The 26,536-nt window shown below is 37.6% G+C and overlaps 1 long non-coding RNA gene across 1 annotated transcript; it reads left to right on the plus strand.

Annotated features, from left to right (window-relative positions):
- Window positions 1-46: 46 nt before the first annotated feature.
- On the plus strand, window positions 47-25,711 carry LOC121360310. The gene is made up of 3 exons (XR_005956185.1): window positions 47-421; window positions 18,769-18,837; window positions 24,791-25,711. It is a non-coding gene; the product is annotated as an uncharacterized LOC121360310 (long non-coding RNA).
- The last annotated feature ends 825 nt before the right edge of the window (window positions 25,712-26,536 follow it).

Consider the following 26,536-nt stretch of genomic DNA (forward strand, 5'->3'; position numbering starts at 1 on the left):
TTATCTGTCACTACATTTTCAGTAAAGTTGGGCAGCGAGCCTTAACGAAGCCAGGGCTGTTATCACCTCTCCTTAGCCCTTTAAGTGCAGCAGGCTCTTTGGTGTCTCTCGCTGAATGCCGCTTTGTTAATTGCGACGGTAAACAGGACACAGCGCTGACCATCGCCGTGTTTTGCTCAGGCGGCACTTACCACAAAACCGCTGGATTTAGGAAAGGAGCCTGAGTCCAGGGGGAGTCACACACGAAGGAGGGTTCGTAGAAGTACTCAGCATTTCCTGGACTTGCTTCTATCATTTAAAATGTATTGCATACCTTGAAGTGAATGTAATGGCTGGCTTAATTGGAGATAACTTCACTGAAGTGGCCGTAGTTACCATTTATGTCAGCAGTGAATGTGCCCTTTAACGCTGTGCCCCTCAGGTATGGCTGTTCAACATAGGAAAAACCTGACAACATTCATTACCGGTGAAATAAATGTTGTGAATTATACGTATGATTAGGTACCATTTTCCCCTCATTTTGGATATGTGAGCGTTATTTTTCTGAAAGCATCGTAAGATTTTACACATTATATTTAATGGCAAACACATTTTTGGTTTTGTGAAGCACCACATGCTTTTTGAGGCCAGTAGAAGTGCCCACAGAGAAGAGGATGGAAAGAGCTGGGAAAGAGATGCAAGCAATAAAATATTAAAATATTCTGGCAAAACCAGAACACGGAAAATCTGAAAAAATCCACCCTAATCAATTCTTGTTACACCCTATGCAGAATGGTAAAATACCGATTTTTGTTTTCCTTTGTCCCCTTTTGATTTCTTTTCCTTTTTTTATTCTTTCTCTCCCTCTCCCCAAATATTTCATCTTACCTTTCAAGTCTGTCATTATACTTCTTTCTAAACAAATCTAGAAAGAGAAAAAGGAGCTAGTTCCTGCTTGAGGTCAGTGGGAACTTTGCCATTGACTTTAAATAGGTCCAGAAGTGGGCCCAACAGAGCATGTTATAGCTTCCTTTATTTATCTTAGGTTTTATTTTGAGCAATGTGTCTTTTGTATGACTGCATTATTTCCACAGTGAACACCACAATGATGGACTCATATACATTATTATATACACACGTACTGAACAAAGCGGTTTTGATAGTCATGCTCTTTTAAACAAGAGTAAAAGACAGCTATGAAAATACAGCACAAGGATGCTATTTTGGTGCAGATTCAGTACAGCATTAATGTTCTCCATAAGTTTTTGAATGGTGCTACTCCACACCAATTGTCAAGAAATCTGTTGATTACTGAGAAACAGCTGATTAAAAAGAAGTAATTAATGCTTTAGTCTAAGAAGCCAGGCCTGAAGTTCATTAGGTTTTGTAAATGATGCCCATAGCGGATCTGTTCTTCCTGAGAGAAATGGTAGAGTGAATCACTGTTCTCCAACTGGAATACAGCAGGAACTGTACTGAAATGTTTGAGCTTAATTTCTCTAGGCTAATGGGCCAAGGATAACAATACAAAGTTTGGCAGAAATCTGGCTGATAACTGGGGATATCAGCTATGGAGTGTGGTGGCCATTTGTTACACAAGATTCAGATGAACAAATGATGGAAGGGACTATTTCAGTTTTTTGTTGATGACAGTTATGAACCTTGGGTACTTTGCAAAGCTGTCTCTGAGGAATCCCCAAAGGGCCATCTCATGTATAGAGATAATTTATCTCCATTACAAATGCACTGTATTCAAACCGTACCAATGTACATACAATGTACAATACAACCATACAATGTAAATACAAGAAATAAATGAAGATGGTTTTGCTGTAAAAGTGGCTGCTGCTATGAATTGTAATCAACAGCCCCTCTTTGTCTTGTCAAAAAATTTTATCCAGCTGGGGTAGACTCCCAGCTGGATAAAATCTTCAGGTCACAGAGGTCTGGCAATGAGGATGGATCAAAGGCATATTTTTCTCTCACAGTCATTATGAGAGATCCTCTGGATCAGCTGTTCTTAGGACAGACTAGCCTGAAAGTGCAGAACCTCTTTCACCCAAGTGAAAAGGGCCAGCTGAACTGTGAGGGTGTGTTGCAGGAACCAGAAAATATCAGAGTCCATTCCCTTCTGCTACCTGAAGTTAAAAATCAATTTTCCTTCCAGTTAATGTAGTTATTTTACTTGTAGGGTGCCTTTGATGCTGCTGGGTTTGTATTCCACAATATGTTACAGCAGCTGTCTGGAGAACATATAACCTATTTACTTCTGGTTGCCACGGAAAGAGATCTACTACCAGGCACAACAGAAGCTTTTATGGAAACCCATGGGTGAGGAGAGGCCACAGAGCTTCCAGCAACTGAAGTCCTGCTCTCTGAACAGAGGCACACAGACAGTGCTCTGCAAGCAGGGTGAAATACCAGCTCATGGCAACATACACAGTGGGATTGGTGTTTGCACCCAGAAAACATTTCTGAGGATGAAAGAAACCTGTAGTCATTAGTTACCACAAACATATACTGTTGGCAACCAGTTGTCACTCTAGCAACTTCAAGAGAAGAAACAACTGCTTGCTGAATGAGCAGCCCTAGCTGTAGCATAGCAGTCTAGTATATTTGTTGCACTGGAGCTGAGTAAGAAATTTTATAAATATAATCTATTTTTTTAATTGATAAATTTCCCACAAGCCAACATGGCTAATCTACAGTATATTTGCTTTCCCAGGTATTTGCTGAAAACTTTCTGAGAACATATCTTCAGTGCTCATAATAAATTTGCCTGCACATATAGTTTTCCAGTGTTTTATTATTTATTTGGGGCAGAACAAATAAATCTCTAAGGATTTGGATCTTATAAAAATATATAATGTGGAAATGTAGATGTTCTTGCACCAGCTCTGGTGTCTGTTTTTTCAAGCTTTCCTACAATTAAACTGAATATTCATGGAAAATAGGTTGAGAAAGGGTGTCAATAACAGTGTAATAAATCCAGTATTTTATTCAACTGATTATCCAGGAACAGTTTTGGGCCACTTTCCCAATTCTTATTAAAAATGATATAAAAAAGAGAGAAAGAAGTCCTCTCATCTTATGAGTTATGCCACTTTAGAAGTCGCTATATTCCATTACACAGTCCTCCACCCACTTGTTTGCCCAAATAGAGTTTGCTACTAGATGGAACCAAATCAGCTGCCTTGCCCCAGAACAGCTGCTGGTGCTCTATATTTGCAGCTTCCTCTTGCTCTCTGATACTCCATAAAACTGTTTATACTCCCTGTAAAAGTATTTTCACTCTGTTTGCTTAGTGACCATGCACCACAAATATTCTCTTTACCACTAACAATATGAAATGAAAATGTTTACAAAACTTTATTTAGTGCCAGTACCTAATAAACTATAGAAATGCTCTGAAGTGAATGAGTGTATGCAATATGTGTATGCATGTATGAATGAAGTATTTACCTAATTTTTCAGTGCAGCAGAGAGGTGGTGATGTACTTTTACTAGCACTACTCCAAGATTGCATGCATTTGGTGTCTACTGCCTGGTTTTATAACTCTTTGAACCTTATTTATAGTCTGTGGAAGAACTGAACTAAGTTAACTATTTTTGCAGCTTTTTTTGGAGCCTTGGCCATATCTATTCAAGATCATATGTTTATGCCACATCAATGCAAACTTGGTTTTTTTTGTACCTCAGATCAGGTATTTGAGCTAGTTTGTCCTGCACTGCTTTGATACTACCCATCATAAACCATTTGCACTTTTGTTCCTGCATTGCTGTAACCTGATGTATTCTGAAAGAGGAATTGTCCCAGAGCTTTTATTAAGGTGACACATTGGAAAATATTTTATTCTATTTAGGAGGGCAATTGTTTGCCTTAGAAGGAACCCAGCTTCGTAAGAGGGAATCATAGTGCTTTTTAATTCATTGAGTTAATTGCTGCTACCCCAAGAGTCAGAGGTAGTCTTGTTTGCTCTTCTCTTTGCAGCTAGCTTTTCTTTCTCAGATGATACACAGGGTGGCTGGACAACACTTGGTAGCTTTCATCCATTCCTTTGCTACTTTCATTTAGTATCTCACACACAGCATGTATCTCCAATGCCAAATCCTCTTTATCAAGCTCACAAAAACAGGCTGTGATGTGTTGCCAGCAGGAACAAAGTGCAATGGGGTAAAGTCTTGGAAGGGACAGATTTGCTTCTTCACAGAAAGTGCTCATACCCAACAGCAGCAGGATTTGCTCTCTAGCTGATCTGCTTTCAGTGCAGGGCAGGATTTAGGCAGAACCACCACAGTACCCCATCTCTCTGAACTTCAGGGACTGAGAAGTGAATACTTTACCTCTTGTTTTGGGTATTTTTAAAACATGCAGTTTGGCTTAGAATATTTATTGCTTTTCTTGTGATCCTGAAATCCATGACTACTGTCAGCATAGTACCTGTATTTGTTTTATGCCTAAACTTTGTTCCCAGGGTGTGTGTCTGTGTGTGTATTATAGAGATTCTTTAGTTCAGTGCTTTTTACTAACATATAAGTGAATAATAATATGATGGAATACATTCCGATTATCTTGTAAAAGGGATTTTTTTCTATTATGATTTTTTTATGTTTAATAATTTGTTTTACACTGCAAACCAAGGACATAACTCAGAAGCCTTCAGCTAGATGTAGTGTTTCAGTTCCTTTCCTGCTCTCATCAAGTGCAGGAATCAGCACTACATGGGGACAGACTGGGAAAATTTTATTTCAAAAATACATCTCTGTTTCCTCCTGCATTACAAGAGTCTCACACTCAAACATTTAAAGACCTTTATCTTTCACAGCAACTAAGGGTCAGTCTACAGAGGAACCAAAATTGTTGCATGCCACCACTAACAGTACTGCCAGAAGCACTGCCAGACCTTATGTTTTCTTAACAACACAGTTAATACATGAACCCAGATAATAAAAAACTATATTCTGACAGATGACTTTGGGCTAAAAGAGTTTGCAACAAGACAGCACACAGTATAATTTTTTCCCCCCTGGGATCTCTGTAGCTTACCTGTTCTGAAAATTGAGTTTTGTTGTGTGGAGACTTTTGAGCCTTCAAAAATCTTTCAAAATGTTCATGAAACTTGCCTCAATATCTCTTTGTCTGATGATAAATATCTTCCCTGTAAAACAGTATTTCATCTCAGTATCTCTTGACAGTGAAGAGTTTCTTTTTCTTTGGAGGATTAAAGACATTACACCTGCTTCTCTTCCTCTTTTTATTGTGCATTAACAGATAATTTGCAATACTTTTACCTGATATTCTTCCACAACATTCACGTTACAGCTGATACCTCTATAATTCAATTAAGATACCACAGATTTGCTTCTGTGCACTGAGGAGCAGGGTTTGTGTTTCTGTGAGTTCCTCTTTGTCTTTGGGAAAGTAGCCAGAGCTACCTCATGCACCCTAAATTTAGAGGGGCCTTTGTTTGTCCAAAGCAGTTCAGAATATCTAATACTATAAAATGTGTGGGAGAGATGGTTTTATCTCTTAAGCATCCTTATCCGTAGCTTCAGGAATAACTAACTTTTCCTTTAAATCTGTAGACTGCATATGTTTTAGATTAGTTTCATTTGTGTTTTTGTAGGTTTTATGAGTTTTTTTTTAAATAATTTTCCTGTTTTCTGAGTAAATTATATGAAACATCTGCCCTAAATTTAATCTATCAAGCTCATAAAGGGAAAAGGCAGACGTTTTATGAGTGATATTATAAAATTTAGATAATTATCTTGTTTGTTTTAGCAGTTTCTATTTTGGTGTCTGTACTGTATTCTTCCATTAAAAGACAATTTTTATATGGTGTACTGGTCAAGGAGAACAGCCAGTGATCCCATAAAAAGTACATTTAATAGTCGTCCTGTTAATCAGCAATATTCTATGTATTTTTAACAGAACTATATTCACTGTGTAAGCATAAACCTAATCTCAAACCTGTTATATGGTTCTCAGATTAAAAAAGGAAGAAAAGTCTCTGTGTAGACAGGATATAATTCCTGCAGCCTTCACTAGCTGTGCAACTTCTGCAAGTTCAAATAAGATATATAAAGTATGTCTAGAGCAATGGATGCAAGATGGACTTGTGGTACCCTTTTCCTCGGCCATCTGCATCAGTTCAGTGAAGTGTTGCCATCCTGTATCTACCATATGTACAAATCTTTCTAATGGAAGGTGGAAAATTATTCTAGGGGGACATCATCGTGTGCATGTTTGTTCTTATCTCCTTTACTCGGCATCTGCCACTGTCTGCTGTCAAAGACAGTATCCTGTGCTAGTGTAAACCTCTGGTATGCCCTGATGTGGTTATCCTTACTGCCCATGTGTTTATTCCTGCCCCTTTTTTTGGGTTTTTTTGGTGGTCTGTGTTTTCTTTTATTCTAAAGCAGCTACTTCCACTAGCTTTGCGGGATAGAACCAAACACACGATCAAAACCGGATGACAGAAGTATCTTACTTAAGAGAAGATGCTGATGGTTTAGCTTCAAAAAAAAAAAAAAAAAGACAAAAGAAAAAAAGTCAATAAAAAAGTCACTGCAGCTCTCTTCCTTGTAGTTATCCATGAGAATACTCACGAAAAACCTTATTGGAGCTGTAAGTAATCTTCTCTCAGAACTGGATCACAGCCTTTCAAAGCGCATATGGATTCACAACAATGTTTTGACTATGTTGTTGAGGCCTCACCTCTTCTGGGCAGTTTTTGCTCCATCTCATCTTATGCCTTCTTTAAACTCTTCGAAGTGAGGTATAACTTGCTATTGCTCTTCTAGTTCACATATTTTCTTTCCTGATTTCCACAGTACTTGCCTCAGCAAGTGCATGCTCAGCTTGTCTCTTGGGACTTCGTGCAGCCCAGGAGGTCCAACGTGTCTAGTTAGAGTAAGATCTGCGCTGGCTTAGTGGGAAAGGCTGATCCTTTCTGGCTTCAAAATTTTTTGCATGTTCTGTAAAAAATAAAAAAGTGATTGAAAATAAAATACCCCACAGGAATGTAACAATTTTTTTGTTATTTTTTATTTTTTATTTTTGCTTAGCAATGTGAAATCAGTGTATTTTTCTGAAGGTTATTTATGCTTCAGAGGAGCTGAGAGGGGAAGGCAAGAGAAGCATGCATGTTATTTTTCAGTGTAGAGAGTCTGAATTTTTCTCCCCCCGCTATATATCAGTGGATAGAGAATTCATTCATTTGGAACTTACTAAGTGGTGCCAGAAGGCAACAGAAAATAGTAGCAGTGCTAAAAGCTCAGCTGTATGAATGATATGCAGTTTGTGCCCAGAATCTATTATAGATTGTTGGAACTTCAGGGTTAAAAGACAGATTTTTCAGAGTTTCTGTTGATCCAAAGTCTATGCCAACAAGGCTCCAGGGTCACTAGTTAAAATTCAAATTCTCCCTTATGGGTAGAATATGCTATAGCATGCATTTGTAGTCCCTGTTCTCATACTAGAAGGTAGGAATAACTTAGTTACTCTCTGAAAATATCTATCTTTTCTTGCTTTCTGTTTGAGGATTCTTGATTTCCACACAGTCATCCATGGTAGAGTTTTACTGAAATATTTTTTCACATTTTTCTGACCACTCATTATCCTAAATTCAGGTTTTTCTTAGCTTCTTTTTGTTGTCTTTGCTGTTATTCCTGGTTAAACACAAAACTTTTCCTTCCTGATCAGTAGTTTAAATGGAATAAGCACTGCAGACCGGAGAGATCTGTGACCCCACCTGTATTTCAGGCTCTCACTGCTGGCCAGTACCACGGTTTCAGGGGGAATTTAAACAAGCCCAGGATGCCCGTGAGAGGCACTGCAGCTCTCCCTGCTCTCCACAGCGCAGTGAGGCTGTGGGCTGAGTAACACTAGCAGGAAAATGGAGCTGCCTGCTTTAGGATGTGGCCACTTGCAATTTTAATTGCAATAATTTCTGGTAGCTGGCTTTGATATTTATCTTCTCTAGGCCAGGGTCTATGACCAGTCATTTAAACTTTAATTTTTAACTAAGCTGTACGGCTGTGTTGGTGTGGTCTGCTTCCAAGAACGCCAGAATTCCTGTGAAATCAGTGGGTTTTCCAGTTCTTCCCAATGAAAAAGTCATGCTTGCCTGTAATCCCTTGTTGGGAGTAAGAGCACTAACTGAATTGCATATGAGTAATAGCAAGGGGCATTTTTACCTCAGAAGCCAGGGAAGGAAAGGGAGTTTAAATGACAGGAGACGTTGGGGCTTCTGTTTTGTTGCAGTGTGAGTGGAGCCAGAGGGCAAATTCTTCCCTCCTGCTCAGTCTCATTATTCTGCCCTCTGTATATCCCATCAGCCCACTGACATCCAGAGCAGAGAAGGGAAAAACACACTTCTGGGACCTAGAAGGAGAGCTGACTGCGTCTCCCTATTCTCCTGTATGTGTGAATCCAGCATATGCCAAAGCAAAGTGCAAAATTAAAATATTTTTTCCTTTATATGTTTTCCATAATACCATTTCTTTGAGAATTCAAAATGCCAGAAGGGATTGCCAAGGTTTCATCTTACTTACATGCTGATTGATGACTTTGATAATATGTGTAGTTTAATGATATTTACACTGTTTGTCCAGTTAGGTACATTAAAAGGATGTTGAGAAAACAGTAGGTGTACTAAAATCCTATGGTAACAGCTCATACATTAGTGGTGTTTTGTTGTGAACAAAGTCATTTTTCAGCCGAGTCATAAAGTAGCCTAAAAACAAGTGTGGCACTGTTTGCTTCAAATGAGGCTGTTGCCATGTGACCACCATTCATCTGACATCATTTCTGACATAGCTTTCCTTAGTATGATATCTGATTAAGGCTCCCAGCCCTGGTGGAGCCAGACTAAGTAGTCTGAGCGAGGTGGCTGAGGAAAGTTAATGTGTCAATGTTGCTGCTGGGTGAGAGCTTCTGCTCCAAGTTTCCTTTGGAGAAGGAGGATAGAAATGGCTGACGATCTTTCTAATGGGAATCTTCCGAAAATATTTGAGGATCTGGTAGTAATTAAAGATGTGCTGAGCTCCAAAGGGAGATGTAATCAGTTCAGGAAAACATAAAGATACCCTTTCTGTGTGAGGAAATGCAAATATGGAGAAGAATTTAAAAAAGAAAAAAAATGCTAAGAAAAGAAATTAATCACACATTTGCAGAAACTAATTAAATGTCTGTGCAGCATGTGAATATATTTCTGGCCTGTACATGTAAATAAACAATACTCCTTTTTTAGGTCTAAATTTCTCTCTAATTAAAAAAATATACATAAGGCTTGAGGTATTCTTGTTACCTTAGGAAAATATAGTTTTCAACAGGTTCAGTGAAAAGTAATTTGCAATGTTCATCTGAGATGGGATAAATTCCACTATTTCTACTTTGGCTTTTGAAATCCACAGACATTATCACTGTATCTAGTAATTTGGAAAACATACTGTCTAGCTGTTTTTTGAAACCATATAGACTAACCTGAAAAAAATATTGTCATTTTCTTTACAAAGGAATTAATGGATTGATGAAATAATTTTTTTTGGTAATTCCATTTCTTAAGTCTGTTGTTAATCTGTGCCCCAATTTTGGTTTTGAATAAGGGAATTATGCTAATATTCTTCAATTTTTCCTTTTAAAATTAGAATATGGTAGTTTTTTTTCCTTGCACAGATGCCTTAATTCTTGATATATTTATTATACTTTGAAGAGCTGTGGGACTAAGACCCATTTTAGACTGGTATGGGATTCAGATCCACAACTAAGACCTCCAGAATGCTTGAAGAATTACCTTCTCCTACCTGAGGCTCAAGTGATTTGGGAACATTTACATTGTCAGGGGTGACAAGGAAGCATAAACCAAATAAGTTTCAGTGGGAAGTATGATTCCCTGTGTCTAGATCATCTTGGGAAAAGGATTTAGGTCAAAAAGAAGAATTAAGGGTTTGATATTGGAAAGAGGCAACACTCCTCAAAGAGTAGGTTACATATATATTAACAAGCACTTTTAGGTCATGGAAATCTTTCATTCTGATGCTAAATGGCAGTCTGACCCAGGGTATCTAGGTACTGACTGTCTAGATGACCAAAAGTCAGCAGTTCAGGAGAAGTACTGCATTAACATGGCACTTTTTCTTAAAAGCACAGCTGTTGGCACCATCAAGGGATACAGGCCATTGCAAATTCAAAAGGGAAAAAATCAAAGGATATGGCTTCCTGTGAAATTTTTCAGATGAGTCTTATTTTTTCTTGTACAAATATACCTGAAGAAAAATAGAGCCTGTTTCCAAGAAATACAGAAATATTCTTGGTATGGGTTACTCACCCACATTCAAAACCTTTAATAGTCTAAATTCTGTATCATTTGGCTTGTGGCCAGCCAATGGGAAACGCTAAGATTTCATGGGGGATTAAATTGGTGCAATTTAAACATTAATTCTCCAATAAAACCAATGAAATTAATGGACTTATAGTTTATTTTTGCAAGAAAAATGTAGTAGAGTCTGCCCTATCTTCATATAGTTTGCAAAAAAATTAATAAAATATATTTGTTTCTACTCAAAGGAATGATGATAAAATCACTTTGAAATTGTTAGAAAAATGCTGGCTATTAATGTACTACACCCTTTTAAATGACTGATCATATACATTTAGTCTTCTTTTCCTTTAATTAGAATGTGTTGTAATGTGATAGATCCATTTGACATTAGACTCAGCAACACATTACTTAGATGAAATCACACTTAAGAGTACTGCAGACTGGATCTGAGTAGCTCAGCTGATAAGGCACTAGTTTGTCATCTACGAGACAACAGTTCAAGACTTCTCTGATTTCTTAAGTCAAATTAATTTAGTTATGTCAGCTATGCTGCCATAAGATGATAATCCAAGCTGCATGGATGCCAGGCATACTATTACCTTCTTTGGCTAGATTGAAACTGTGTCAGAAACACTGGGGGTAGCTAGAATTCATTGCAGGTGTGGTGAGAAAAACGGAACACATGAATTTCAATAATTCTAAAATAACTGTCAATATACAATTGCTCCTTTGATTCAACTGGACTATGTTTTTTTATTCCCTGTAAGACCCAGAGTGAAACATGCAAAACCCACCTGAACTCTGGCTGGACCTAGGATCTATCTATTAAGTTTACTTAAAATAAGCCCTCAACAATCTCACTGGAATGCCCACATTGCTGCCTTCTCTGTGCAGGGCTCTAGCATGCATTATTATCATGACTCAGCAGAGGAATTGGTCACTCTGTGTATTTCTATTCTCAACCCACAAGATACAAACCATTCCTCTGAAGTCACACAGTCTCCACTGAAAAACTCTCTCTTCTAGGGTGTCTATTTCCTCCATGGATTTCCACTGTGACAGTAAACCTTTACAGGAGAGATACGAGGATAACAGAGCCTAAATGCTTACAGAGAAAACACAAACATTCTTGGGCAAAAGTGACTCACTCAGTGAGAGATAAAGGGGCTGGAATTTTCCTAAGGAAATGTCTTATTAACTTATGTTTTATGTCTGTATCTCTGTCAGAAAAAAACTGTCATTCCCTCTTCTTCAATAACTTCAATTTTAGCCAAAATTTTGTAGAGGGAGAAAAGATGAAAATAACTCTCCAGTTTTGTCAAAATATGTGGCTGGGTAGAGAGACAAAGTATTTTATCATTCCCACTGACAAAAAAAACCAAAAAAAAAACCAAAAAAAACCAACAACTCAGCATGAATGTTCAGAATATCCACTTATGAAAGTATTGCTCTGAAGATTCTGCAACACATATACCCACTGTACTTCTAGCACTGTGCATAGATTTCCATCCCAAAATAAGTCTGCTGTTTTGTGAATGTCTATAAGAGAGCATGTTGGCAGAAATCAGCATAAAAGAAGAATGAAATAATTCTGATAGTTCAATGAACTGCCCAAATTTATATAATATTGCAGAAACCTGGAAACATTGACACCATTCAGAAATCTTAAATCTGAAAGTAGTGATGCTAAAATAACATCCCTCTCTATTTTAGTGCCAAGAGAAGGTATTTAAGCTTGTTGCAAAAGATTAGGATATCAGAGACAGAAGGAGAGGTGCAAATAAAAGTTTGGAAGTTGTGTTGACTGTAGAGATTCCATCAGTTTAGTGTAATTCAAGCAAGGCAACTGATAGCTCAGCTTGAAGATAACTGATCTCCTGAAATTGTGCCACTGTCATGCTATTTCCAAGAGACCTTGTTTGCTGTGGAGTTATGCAATTGAATTTCTTATTCACTATTAATAAATATCCTTTACACTAGTCTTCTCATGCAACTTCTACATCCATATCTAAATTATAGGATTTACTGAGCTGGTAGCATATCTTCAGCTTTTGCAACAGTCTCAGTGATGATCAAATTTCTCAGGAATGATTGTCCACAGTCCTTCAGAGCTTGTAAAACTTTTACATTTATCATAGAGCAAATAATCTGGTAAGCAGCCAAGCCTTCATTTTCCATCAAAGAATACTAAAAAGAATCCAATTCCAGGAATCTGATGCAAATGTGTTTTCCGTGAACTGCTATGTATCCATGCACAGTTTAGAATACTACATCAGAGAAGTTATTTAATGAGTAAAATATTGTTGTTTCTCCCCCTCCCTCCATTAGAATTCTACATATCAAGTTTTCCAAGACACATATGCTCTTTTTAATGACTGGAAATAGTTTCCTAGTGATTAAATTCTGCTTAGCTCTAGTAGACTCTTCCAGAACTTTTATAAGCCAGCATAATGTATGCATCTGATGATAGGCTATAAACATTCATTTTTAGGTCACTAAAAGCAATGCTTGGAAAACTGAGCTGTCCATAACCAACTTTGTTTAACAGCTCGTGTGGTAATCATTCCTAAAATTATGTCTTGTGACTCAATAAAGACATTTGGCAGTGCATAAGTGCTGTCCAGCTGTCCAAGACGTCCAGCTACTTAGAACTGCGATGTCTAAATTTTTCAGTTGCATTTCCACAATACTTCTGAGTCATGAAGGGGTTTTTTTGCCTTGAAGTTCAGTAGGTTGCTTGAAATCAAGATGCAACTTCTTGAAGATTTGGAAAGCAAAAATCAACTATGTAATGTGAAGGTTGTGTTTTCATGCTGGCAGGGATTTTTGGTTTCTATACTTTTCAATAACTTCCAGACACAAAAATTTGGGTAAATTTTTAGTGTGAAGCAGAAGGCAAGTGTCTGGCACTTTACACCTCAGAAGCTTCAGGAGATAACTGGTATCTGTACATGCAGGTGATTTGGATAAAGTTCAGCTTGGCCAAAGACAAACAGTGATGGGGACAAGGTACCATCTCCAGTGCAACTTCTGTGGCGAGGCAATCTCATTTATTTTTTCAATCACACAATTGTTCATTAGAATGTGAAGTTATCAGCTCTGCTGCATGCAGGACATGGAATGTGGTGCTGTTCCTGTCAGCATCTTCTGTGCTCTTTGGTGTCTCACTTCACAATACGTACTGAAAAGTTGGGTGGTGCTGCAAAATTAGGCATCTGCCCTTCATACACAGACTGGCAAAGGTTCAACCTTCCTAAGCCATCTTCCCACAGCTGCTGACAGAGAACACAAATTTGTATGTTGTGTGAGACTTTCTTTCCTGGTCCCCCACAACTTTATTTAACAAGCTGAAGCATTTGCTATAAAACCACCTTGCTGTTTGCATAGTTTCCAGTTGTTCCTAATGTCAAGAAGACATGACCCAGAGCAGTGCAGGACATCTTAGCATGGACATCTTTGGGCTCTGTGTCACCTTCCATCCCTCCCAAAACAATTTATGTATTCACCTCTGTAGTGATTAGGAGAAAGTTCTAGGACTTCATGAGACAGGGATGGCACAGGAATTGTGCATTTATTCTGCAGCTTGAGAAGCCAACCTTGCCCAGGTTCCCTGCCATTCATCAGAGTTCACATCTCTGTGCCTGGTGTGTGCCCTTCACCAGCTTTTCCTTTCAGTAACTCCTGCATGTATGCCAAGAATCCTGTGGGTCAAGGACACCCCAGTTTCCATCTTTTACAGAAGTAGGATGTTCATCTCCTCCCATTTTTTATTCTGGTGGCCAAGTTGCTTGTTCTTCTGGCATCTTGACTCTGGATCCCTTTACTTATAAAATTTTTCCTGTTTTCCATTGAGTCTTCCTGCTCTGTTCTCTGGGTTCTTGCATTTTTTCCATGTTTCCAAATCCACTTTTATATTGCTTCCTCTTTACCCCACATCCGCTGTTGCTTTGTTGCCTGCTGTTTCTGTCTTCCTGTATAGAAGCTTTTGTTTCTTCCCACAGGCTGCTCTGGAAAGCTCCTTTTATTTTTTTGGTAGACTCTCAGCCATTATCTGCTCACACATAAGATTGATTTGCTGCCTTTGAGGTATGCAGGCAGTAGAAAGTAGCAATAGTAGAATTAAGCAGTCTGGAGAGCATGGCTAATCCCCAAGCAAGGTTTTTCTTGTGTTTTAAATTGCATGAAAATCAAAGCATCTGCATCTATGAGTTTCTGGAACTCTTTGGCACAGCTGAGCCACTCCTTGATTGCCATCTTATAAAAAGAGCAGCTGGGGCTGGTGCTGGATTTTGCTTTACCATGCCACTCAGAAGCTGATGGCATGATCAGGGAGAGAGAGAAAAAGAAATGAACTGCTATGGAAGTTTTGTGGAAGTTTCTTGAGTGTTATATAATTTTCTTATATGATCAGCGGAAAGGTTTTTTTGCAGACTTTTAGTCATAAGCACAGACTCCATTACAATATGCAGGTTCTCAAACTCCAAATCAGAATGGTTCATAGTTACTTACTGGCATTTTGAAGTTCTTTAAATTTGATACTTTGAACCTCCAAAGAAAGGAACCATGCAAATAAAGGTTTAAAAAAACCCAGCAACAAAGCCCAAAGTGAAATCCTGGAGTCAACACTTGGTTTTCAACATTACTACTTCTAGTTCTTTGGAATATCTTGGCATTGTAGTATGGTTTTCCCATATTTCAGATTCTGCACGGATCATCTCAACCTCTACTTCATTGTACAACAGTTTAAATCCAGCTGACACCTTGAATTTCAAAACTAAATAAAGTAGATCTGGAAAATATTCAGAGAAGTGGGGACAGGATTGTATCGGTGCAAAGAAAGACCTGCTTTGAAAAAAAAAAAAAAAGCATTTAGGGAGAGAAATAGAATGGAGGAGGCAGAACATGAAAGAGACCAATAAGCTTGAGACTAGCATGGAGAAGTTAAAAAGACATTAAATTATTTGTTATTTCTCTGAATATTGCAACTAAGGATCATCAAAGCAAACACAGAAGAAGTTCTTAGTGCAGATGAGATCAGCTGAGAACTCCTTACCAAAGAATGTAACAAATGCCAAAAAAAGTTTGTGGTTTGTGGAGAAATTTGACATATTAATGAAGCAACTATTTGGTGTGACTGTACATATAGAAATAATTTCTTAGCCAATCCCTAAATTAAAAAAAAAAAAAAAGCAGATTCTGAATTTATCTTCATTTTCAGAGGATTTTAAGGTGTCCCACTCTTGGGAGCCAAGTGTCCTATAGGGACTATAAATAGTGTACGTAGTACTATTTTCTTGTAATTGCTTATGTCACAGAATTGTCTGACAGGTGATTTTTACTTGTTCTAACAAACATATAAATACTTACCAATCAAAAAAAATTATTGTATTGCAAATATTGTAATGTGGAAGCTGAAGGCAAGGAAAAAAAGGGAACAAGAACACTACAATTTGTACAGATTTATTATTACGCTTGAATTGATACTTCAAAAGATCTTGTTTTCTGCTGGCTGTCCTTTCTTGGCTGTCATATTTTAACAGCCTAGTTGAAATTTTCCAATTTATTGGCTCTTTTGAATGACAGGTATTTAACATCCATTGCCAAAGTGATGTATTTGAGAACTTTTTGAATAGAAGCAAAAATGTGGCCATGCCCCAGAAATGCAGAATACTGTTTGTGAGTAAAAGCCCAAGTTGAGAAATCTACAGATACAGCTGCTGGGAGGGTATTTCCTGTTCTAGTTCTCAAGACAGATTTGGCAAGACACAACAGTGGTAAGGAAAATAGATTGCAGGCTTTTAATCTCTGCAAGCTCTCGAAGAACTCAATCACTCAGAAAAATTGGCCCTAGAGCTCAGTGTGTACTTATTATCTATTTTACTGCTCTGTTCCATTTTGTTTTAATGAGTCCTGTTAGATAACATGAAGTCTGGTAGCAATGTTGGATTTCTTTTCAAGCAAGTTTAATTTTCATCTTGATCTTTTACATTTTGCCTGCTCTTGGCTTTAGAATATTTAGCCAAAATCTTTTGTTCTGTGTCCACTTTCTTAACAGTTTTTTTAAAGATATGGAGAAAATTGAGAAGAAGGTGATTGCAAAAAAAATTTATCAGAGCATAATACAGAAAGGTGTACTGGGATCAAGGGAGACACCTTTTATAACCTATCAAATTTAATACTCATATAGGTAACAAACCAAACTGTACTAATTTTTTCTTTACTAAAATATATATATCTATAGGCAGTTAACTGATTAGCCATTCTTAATTTAGTTTTTTAATAGCAAGCTAACATTTTCCTTACACTGGGGAAGGCCAAAAAAACCCTAAAAAATAGGCTGCGTGTCCTTTCCTCTCTTGCAACCTATTTTGAATTGGGGCCAGCATGGGCTTGGAATTTGGGTGCCAGCTCAAAGTTAACTGTAGACCCCGCTACTAATCTGTCCTGTGTAATTTGTCACAATCCTGAACTAGGTCTGTGTGCAGATTAGGCGAATGAAGCTGGCAGAAATTTAGGTCAAGGGATGGCAAGAAGCACTTGTAATTGTCTCCAGAGGTCATGATTAATGTTCAGAACAGCACTGAGAAGAAAGTTGCAGTGACAAGGCCAGCAGGCCCTCAAGGGGTGAACAAAGTCTCAAAATGCCTGTGAGTTTTGGGAGGCAAAGGTCGTAGGAACAATATTGGGCCACTCCAAGCCTATGTCATAAACTGTCAATAAAGAGCTCTTGTGCAGGGCAGGCCTCATGTTTTCTCTGCCTATGTTTGTTTTTCCCCAGCACCCCATCAATTCACAGTGCAGGGTTAATAAAAATCCACACAAGTCTCAAGGTGTTTCCTTTAAACTTCTTTGGAGGTTGTGTGGGTAGACAATAACACACATCTGACTTCATGCTCAGACCTCTAGTGGTCCATGCTCTTTTTGCAGTGCTTTTTAGCACACATTGCACATATCTGGCATGATTAAACTGTTGGGCTGCGTTTTTTGGTTAAGTTTATCTGGACCAAAATTTTGCATGTAACATAAATTGTAGGGATCTGTCACAAGAAGAAGACGTGAATCATCTTGGCCACACTGCCAGCATATCTGATCAAATTTATCACTGCATGACACAGACTCAACCCCAGGTCTGGTAAAAAAGATGGAGCTCCTCTGTCTGATCTTCCTGGACCTCAATTCATTTTTATTCAACTTTTTAAAAGGATATCTATGGCCTATAATCTTATTTTGTCCTCTTAAACATCTTATGTCTGTCTTCAGATTCCATAACATTTCACAAAATTATGCTTGGGTTGAAAATTCATATTAATAGCAAGGTTGAAAGAAGAAAAGACTAATACCTTGTAATCACAGCAGCTATTAATCAAGTTTAATTGCCACCAGGTCTACTTAAAAGATAGCTGATTTACTTACACTGCATTGCAGAGTGAAGGAGTATTACATGGAAAATACCAGAAAGAGACAATTATTTTAGCAGGTGCACACTCTTTTGAGGTTGAGCTAATTTCCAATATAATGAGATAAGTTCCCATGTTTTGTTTATTTTTTTCTCATAACAATCTGGAAAAAGATACTCTTTTACAGGTCAGTTTTACCATGGATTTCTGTGACCATGAAAGAAATTTTGTAAATAAATGACAGAAAGCCAGATTGATGCTGTTCAAACGTAGCTGGATTTTGCAACCCACTGCTTTAAGATACAGATAGAGCAACTGAAAATTATTTGATCAGTCGTCTGTCATCTCCAAATGCTCTGTGATGTTTTATCTCCAGTTCTAGCAATTTGAAAGGTCAAATGATTATTTTAAAGAAAAAGCAGCTAAAGCAGAGTGTCAGGAAGTGAGATAAAGAAAATCCTTTTATGTTTGAAAATATAGCCTTATCTTAAAATTCACTTTTCATGTAAAAATAAGGCCAGCTCTGAAAAGAACAAACAATATTTTATTTTGTAAAGGAAGCAAATACAATTGGTGCATTTTTTTCCAGTGGAATGCAAGCATGCTTTTTAATACAACTGTCAGTCCTGCACCTATCATAACAAATATGGGTTTATGTATATACATATATGTATTTTTTAAAATTTAGTTATTTTTCCATATTTAACATAATCCCAAACCTCATATCCTGACTAATCATGAATTACCACAGTAGAATAAAGATTGGCTGAAATAACCAACAAAACACTTTGATACTTTCATGGTTTGGAATTTATCATAAATTTGCAATACACACCTGGTCAACTGAAAAGTTAAATACATGTTTACAAATTTTTTATCTTAGTTTTATTGTATTTAAGCTATCTTAAAGCCTATCCTAAAGTAATTTAGTTTATAATATTAAAAAAAATCTTATAAATTTTTTTATTTATTCAGGGTATTTATTGGCTGCAGAACAGTTCTTAGATGTTTCTGTGTACTAATTGCTGAAACCTCCTCTTCACCTTCTTATGCACTTCGTTTCACAGAATTTCTACAAGAGAGGAATTGGAGTCCTGGCAGAGTGATCAGAAGTGTGACATTCAGGAGAGGAAAAGGTATTTCTGTTAACCACTTGCATGAGGCTTTAATAGTAATCACCTTTAAAAAGCTTGAGGAGATCTACCTGGGATGCTTAACAGAAGTCTGCTTTTAGTATAAACAATGCATGAATAAATGTAAGCCAATTAACTTGCAAACAGAACCCCTAAAAACACCTTGCTAGATGAAGACCAACCAATAGGACTCATCTCTGATGTATCTCAGATAACATGGTACCTTACTTGCTTTTTAACATATATCCTCATCTGAAAGCAAGGTGGTTCTTGGAATTTTAATATCTATTCCAACAGCCCTTCAGTCTTTTCTGATTTAGCCTCATATATTCAGTAACAACAACCCCATGCAGCACTACAGACTAGGGGAGGTAGCTGGAAAGCTCCCCAGGGGAAGGGGACTTGGGGGTGCTGATTAAACTTGGGGGTGCTGTTGAACTTGAGCCAGTGTGTACGACTGATGAGGCCACACCTCGAATCCTGGCTCCAGCTCTGGGCCTGTCTCTGCAAAAAAGACATTGAGGAGCTGGAGTGAGTCCAGAGAAGGGCAATGAAGCTGGAGAAGGGTCTTATGAGGAGCAGCTGAGGGAGCAGGGGTTGTTTAGCCTGAGAAAAGGAGGCTCTGAGGAGCTTTATCACCCTCTACAATCACCTGAAAGGAGGCTGTAGTCAGGTGGGAGCTGGATCCTTCCCCCATGCAAAAAGTGGCAGGACGAGAGGATATAGCCTCAAGCTGCAGCAGAGCAGGTTCAGGTTGGACAGCAAGTAGAATTTCTTAATGGAAAAGGTTGTTAAACATTGGAACAATCTTTTCAGAGAGGTGGTAGAGGCACCATCCCTGGAAAAGTTCAATAAATGACTGAAAATTACACTTAGTGCCGTGGTCTAGTTAACAGTGTGGTGATCAATCAGAGACTGGACACAATGATCTCGGAGGTCTTTTCCAACTTATATAATTCTGTGATTCCATCATTTCACACTTTTTTCAGCATTAATGTACTGAATAATGAAATATATAATATAGCAAATCTGTCAGATGAGAAGAGTCTGCAGAGTTCGTGTTCATCTATACGCAGTCTGAAAGGCAGTAGCATTAAGAACTTTGAGAACTTGTGCAGCAAAATAAAGGCTCTCCAAAAATGTGTTTATACCCTACTGTAAAAGTACAAATGTAGTCAAAAGTACAGATAACTGTGCAATTCCTATTTGCACATTCATGTTGTTTGCAGATTGTTTTCTTCTAATGACTTTATATCAGTAGAAGTCATTGTATTTTTACATATCCCAAACAAACCAATTGATTAATTAGCAATGGTTGCAGTTCAATTGCTTTCATTCTACAAAATTATTCTGGAAATATTTGGTAGCATTTCACAATAAGCAATTCTGTGAATTAGAATGTTTTTTCTGTGAAATTCTCACATATTTTTAACGAATATATCTTCCATCAGACAAACTTTTTTTATTTATACAAGAAAAATATTTCACAGAAAAAATGCTGGACTTCTTTAAAAGAAGTTGCTAAATGACTAATGTTGAAGTAATATTATCAGACGTTATCACCACAGAATTATAAATAATCAGTAAGTGGAGAGAATTATTTGGAGTAATTTCGTTGACTTGAAAAGAATTTTCTGTTAGCCTTGACAGAAAATTCCACCACTAATTTTTGTTTCCTCTGGAGGAATATTTCTAGGTGAGGAAATAAGCCATGCCTTTTTAATGAATTATCTATTACTAATTCTTCCCTCAAATCCAGTCATCAGGTCAAACTTTTATTATTGCCTGTCAAGAGCTTTAAAATGTTTTATATGTAAAAGGGAAGAATTATGTTTATTAGCATCCAGCCTTCCAAACTGCCCAAGTCTATCTAATACTTAGTTGCTTCTCATTTTAGGTTAGTTAGTTTTCTACAGCAGAAAAGTGAGGCATTTTATTAAACTTCCCCAAATTACAAGTATAAAGCTCTCTCACAATGAAACAGAAAAGTGACTTTTGAACCACTGGTATTGGTAGCAATATCCTCTTTCTCCCATCAAAACATAAAAGGCAAGTTAAAGCCTTATTTCTATACAGAGTTTCTGCTTTTTGCATTAGATATACTTCATAAGATGCATAGCTGAAAGCTTCCCTTTTTTTATTCAAAATAATGGGAAAATTTCCACCTAGGTTAAATGGAATGCAATATGGTTCACAAGGTTTTAAAGTAGGGACTAGGAAAACAATTTGGCGAAAATAAAACTGACCTGAAGCCTTGTGCAACAAAAGTTGCATAAAAGTTGCATTAAAAAGTTGCAAAGTTTTTAAACAAAACTTTGTAGTTTGCAAAAATGTGACTTAAAATAATCTGCAAATTTAACAAGTCATCATGGCAGGGAAATAATACAATTTTTGTCTATTCTGTAAGGCCTATACTCTTATTTTAGGGATCTTGATTTGGTTTAGATAATCATCCAGGTTTTTAGATGCTTATTTAATTGAACCTCTAAACTTTTTGAGTTTGCCCATCTCCAAATTAAAAATCCTCTCTGGGAAAGTTATCCAGATGTAAGTTCTACAAAAGCACACCTGGCAAAACAACATCTGCCTGACAATGACTTAGTGAGCCTCAGTAAAGGCTGACATATGTGCACATGCAATTGGACCTTATACCAACAAAGTGTTTTACATATTAGTGTACACTTGGGAGTCCTGAATCCTGACAGAAAAATATGATGGCTTTTACACTTTAAATTACAGTGAAGCTGTATCCACAGATGGTGCAGGTACAGCATGTGCTCTTATACAGCTGGCAGGTAAGAGGAGGTCATTTCCCTAACAGCCTCTTCCTGATTTCTAGTGTTTGCTACGATGCAGTTGCAATTTGAGATCAGCATTCTGAGTGGAGTTAGTTCCAGCTGCTGATACAATGCTGACTGAAAACTCCAGTTTCAGTGAAGAGGCTTCTGTTGATGCTTACAGATGACAAAATATCATTTCCTCTCCTCTATTTAAGAGATCTCCCCTCTCTTTCTTAAGGTATGTGGGGCACAATTTGTTGTGGTTTGGTCAGACACAGGCCTTGAGTAAATTAGCAGAGTTTTTTTGAGATTAGTCAGCTGGAGAACTCACAGAGCCATTCCTATGTGCCAAATGGCCATGCTTTGAAGATAGGGAAAGTAAATCTTACGCGGTCAGGTTCTTGCAAACTAACAAAGGAGCTTTAATTCTGAAGGAAAAAGGACTGATACATAGTCTGTTCTCTTGTGCTGACCTTTTACTTATAACAGAAATTCCAGTAAATATTTATGCTTGGCCAAATTCTGAGAACAGGACATGGCCCAGCTGACCACCAGCATCTGAGGGTGGAATAGAAGGACACTTATGTTCACAAGACAGAGCAGCAGTGCTGCACTTCTTGCTTGAGAGCTGCAGAAACCCTCTAAGGCAGGATTTATTAATTTTTTTCCAATGAAAAATGTAGTGGATTCCTCTGAACACCCAGCCTGACTCATAGTCCTTCTCCTTCTCAAGCTGCCTAATACCTTTAGGCATTTGTGAGAATTCTGCATTATAGAGTTCAGTCTTAGAAGACCAAACCAATACTGCTATTAGAAGGGCAGGTCTGAACTTTTATCAAGGTATCTTCAGAGCATAAATGGGCTGAGATAAAAGTTGTCTATGAGAGCTAGGAAAATCCTCTGCCCACTTCTAGTAGGCCTAATTTAAACCCAGAGTGCACTCATCCATTTTTAAAGTAACCCTTTCCTGCCTCATGTTTTGGCATCTGCAGCTCATGGAAATGTTCTTTCATTTCCAGACAGAAAGGAGTGGCTGTACCATAGCATAGGATTAACCAGGAATAGTTCCACAAGCATAGTTGTATAGCCTAGTGACCAGGAAAAAATGAGCCAGAAGTGTAAGTCTGCAGAATTTGCTGTAGAAAGACACTGGGTTCTGCTGGAAAAACATCATGAAAATCATTCCCCTGGTCCAAGTTGGGTTGTTTATATGTTGTCTTTAATCTCTTTCACTTGGGCATTAATCAGTTCATGTTCAAAGCCTACACTATACAGCTGCCTCTTCCAAACCATTTCCAATCATTTCCTTGTGTCTCAGCACCATGCTACCTCCCAGCTCACTTCTGTACCATAGACTTTTCCAAAAGCTTGTGTTGGTCAGGTGTATGGTAACATGTGACTCAAGTTTGGGCAGTGGTGTCAGCAGACCTAAGGGCTGCCAAGGTGTAAAGCTGTCTCCTTAACACAGGCACTGCTCCTAACAGTGTGCATCACACTCATCCCCCTCTTTGTTGTATTCATGGAAGCGTCCTTTTTAGATGTTGAAAATTCTGAAATCAGATTTCTTTTCCTGGAAAAGGGTGTGAGTAGTGAGTAAACACAAGTTAGGCTACATCTGCATTTGGAATCAAATAGCCTCTTGGGGCCTGACCTCAGAGACCAAGGCCAAATCTTTTAATGAGAACTTAGGCAGCGTCTTACAGCAACACAATTGACTTGTTGGGAGTTTGTATAACACCTACCAAAGTAAATTTCCATCAAGTTGTGGCATTTACACACTTCAGCAGCACACCTTTTATATTTTTTTCTTTGAATGGGTAATTAATTCCTTGTTTTTTCACTAATAGAACAAAAGTTCTGTAAATAATTAGATTTTTATAGGTATTAGAAATAACTGAGTAACTTCAGATTAATATCCCCGTGTCAAAGATCAAAAATAAATTTGACACAAGCCTAGACAAAGGACCCAGCCAAAAGTAAATCTTCTCCATTTTAGCAGAAACCTCCAAATCTGACTAGATAGCCTGAATAGACTGAAACATTGATGTCTTCTTTCATGAATAATGAGGATTTCAATGATTGTCAACACAGCTTCTGAGAAAATCTAATAATTGTTAAATCACCAGCTTAAGTGAGATAATGAAAAAGCAGTAAATATTGAGAAGAGGGTAAGACTAATGAACTGAGATTCATGTAATTCGCAGGCTTTATCCTGAATTTGTTCAACCCAGAGAAAGAAAAAGTAGAGAGTGAGAATTTCAGATGTAGACTAGAAATTCTGAGTTTCTATATTGCAGCAGGGCAGGACAGTGGCTGAAAAGCACAGGGAAGTTGGATAGAGCATTGTGGAACACAGGGTGAAAGGTTATTAGAGACCTCAGTAAAGGACATTTGCCCAGCAGGAAATACCTCATTATTTTGGGCACGTGAGTTAATTATAGTAGGGACAACTTACAAATATAGGTGGACAGAGCTAGCAGTTGGCCTTTCTCACCTATCATTGTAGCAGAAGCCTCTGTTGAAGAAAGCTTAAAGCAGTATCTTGTAGCACTGATGCTGCTGGGCCTACAGAGGTTTGGTCTCACTGGTCACTGACACAGCTATTGGCACATGGGCTGAAATGCTGCTGGCTTTGGTGGTCTCAGCACTTCTTGTTGAATGGGATCAGAAGAACTTGTAAAGGACTGTGAAGCTGCTGGGTTTTTTCCAAGCTTGGAGGAAGCCAGATGATGCATGCTGTGATTGCCCATGAGACTGGAGAATGAGAAACCTGAATTAGCTGGACAGAACGATGCCAATTAAGCATATGGGAATGTGTTCCTTGTGCTCAACTATACATTTAAATTCAAACAATTGAACATCAGTACAACATTTTGAAGAATGGACACTAGTAAATCTAGTCTCCAGAATGTTCTAATTAAAGTTATTTTAAATAGGACTTACAAAGTTTATATTTTAAAATGTTTCCTGTGTTGACTGCAAGACCTTTTTTCAGAGATTTCTTTATGGTAAACTTGAGGTTTAATCCTGTATTTTACCTTTTGAAATACTGTAAAACAATGGATCCCCAAGCTCTGTTTCATCAAGAAATTAAAGTGAGGTGCAGAAAAAAAGAGCTGTAATAATTGTGCATAATATAATCTCATGACTCCTCCACCATTTCTGTCATACCACAGATATTTCCGGATCCTGTCACAGCATCTGTAGAGCCATATTCCAGCTGTTCTCAGACTTTCCCATTTCTGGAAGCCTGCCTCTCCTTCAGCTCCAACCACAAATGTCCATCCACACAATAGAAATCCAGTCATTCTCCAAGAGGTCAGTCAAAGAATAACTAAAGATTACCCCAGAATGTCTGTTATTTTTTCACTCCCATCTAAGGACCTTTAGAATCACAAAGTCAGGCATGAACTCATTACGTCAAAGCAAGACACCAACTTTTTTGTGAACTCGCCCTGTTTGAATTGCGTGTAAATGTCTTTCCCAAAGTTGCTAAGGTCTTTAGCTCAGGCATGTCCAAGCTGCAAATCAGGATGTCAAAATATGCAAGAAAATGTTAATGTCACAACCCCCTCCAAAATAAAGGAATTAACAGGTTTTCTGTTCTCTTTAAAATTTAGGCAACTTGCTTGATGACAATCAGCAGTCCTGTCACTTTCAGATGTCACCAGCTATATCTTGCTGCTGCTTTACTATAGATTTGAAGTTCTATCTGCTCTTTGCTCTTTTTTGGTTGAAAAAAACTTCCCACCATGGTGTCTAAATACTTGGGAAAGCATTTTCAAAAGACCCAAAAATATATGCGGGATGCTTCAGATTTTGTTTAAAAAGAAAGAAAAAGGAATAAATCTTCAGAGTCCTGTTGAATATTTGTACATCTGGATATATTTGATTCCTCATGTCTTTAACCTCAACACTAGTGCACTGAACTGCACTGGATCCTAATTTCCAATAACTTTTAGTAACTTAATATCCTAGTTAATTTTTACAATATTACATATTAAGCTTACCTTCATGCTGACCACTAGAACACATGCTATGTTGCTCAAATATGTACATGTAGAATGCTTGTGTGTGTACCACAAATTAAAAAAAATTGATAAAAAATTAAACTGCTAAACCCAAACTGCATTCAAATAAATAACTTACTCTACTCCCTAGTCTACCCTAGTCCATTTTTCTTTGGTTGCTTTTTTACGGTAAGAAATCTGCTTTTGCTGCAGGATTTTTAAAAATTTTGCTACAGAATTTAGCTGATTAATACATAATATCAAAAAACCCTAATGCAACCCAAACCAAAACCAAAAACACCAAACTGGTTCCTGGAAGCATTAATGTGCACTTGTTACACACAAGAATTTAGACTTGTCTGCTGCAGGGAGCATTTTAGCTTGTACGTCTCACATCTGGACTATGCCTTTGAAGAAGTCTACATTTTTTTGTTTTCTAAACTTATGGTTCAAGTAGTTTTGATTCTCATCCATGTAAATAGTTTTTCTGATTCTGTTCAGAGAGATGACTATTATCCATCTGAAAAGAAAATATTTCATAAACTGGTAAGCTCATCATTATATGCTATTGGATAAAATAGAGGGATTGTCACAAGGGTTTAAAGCAAATTATTCTCATTATCATTGTTATATAAAGATAAAAACTAGATAGATTTCATTATGGAAGGCACAGCAAATCAATGCATTTCTCCACTATCATGTTACTGAGAAGCATACTAAATGCAGCTTATTAGGAAGTGTCATTCCTATCCCTAAACCAGAAAGACAAGAATAGAACCAAAAGGGGATACTGATAAGAAGAATTATTTTCCTATGCAATTAGCAGTGTTATTCCCTTTTGCAGGATGACTTTGTAGCCAGGAGTTCATGAAGAGTTTTTTCCCTAAGAGATTTTTTGGCCATAGAAAACAT

The sequence above is a fragment of the Pyrgilauda ruficollis genome, unplaced genomic scaffold, assembly GCF_017590135.1.
Source record: "Pyrgilauda ruficollis isolate IOZ18807 unplaced genomic scaffold, ASM1759013v1 scaffold5, whole genome shotgun sequence".
Classification (NCBI taxonomy): domain Eukaryota; kingdom Metazoa; phylum Chordata; class Aves; order Passeriformes; family Passeridae; genus Pyrgilauda; species Pyrgilauda ruficollis.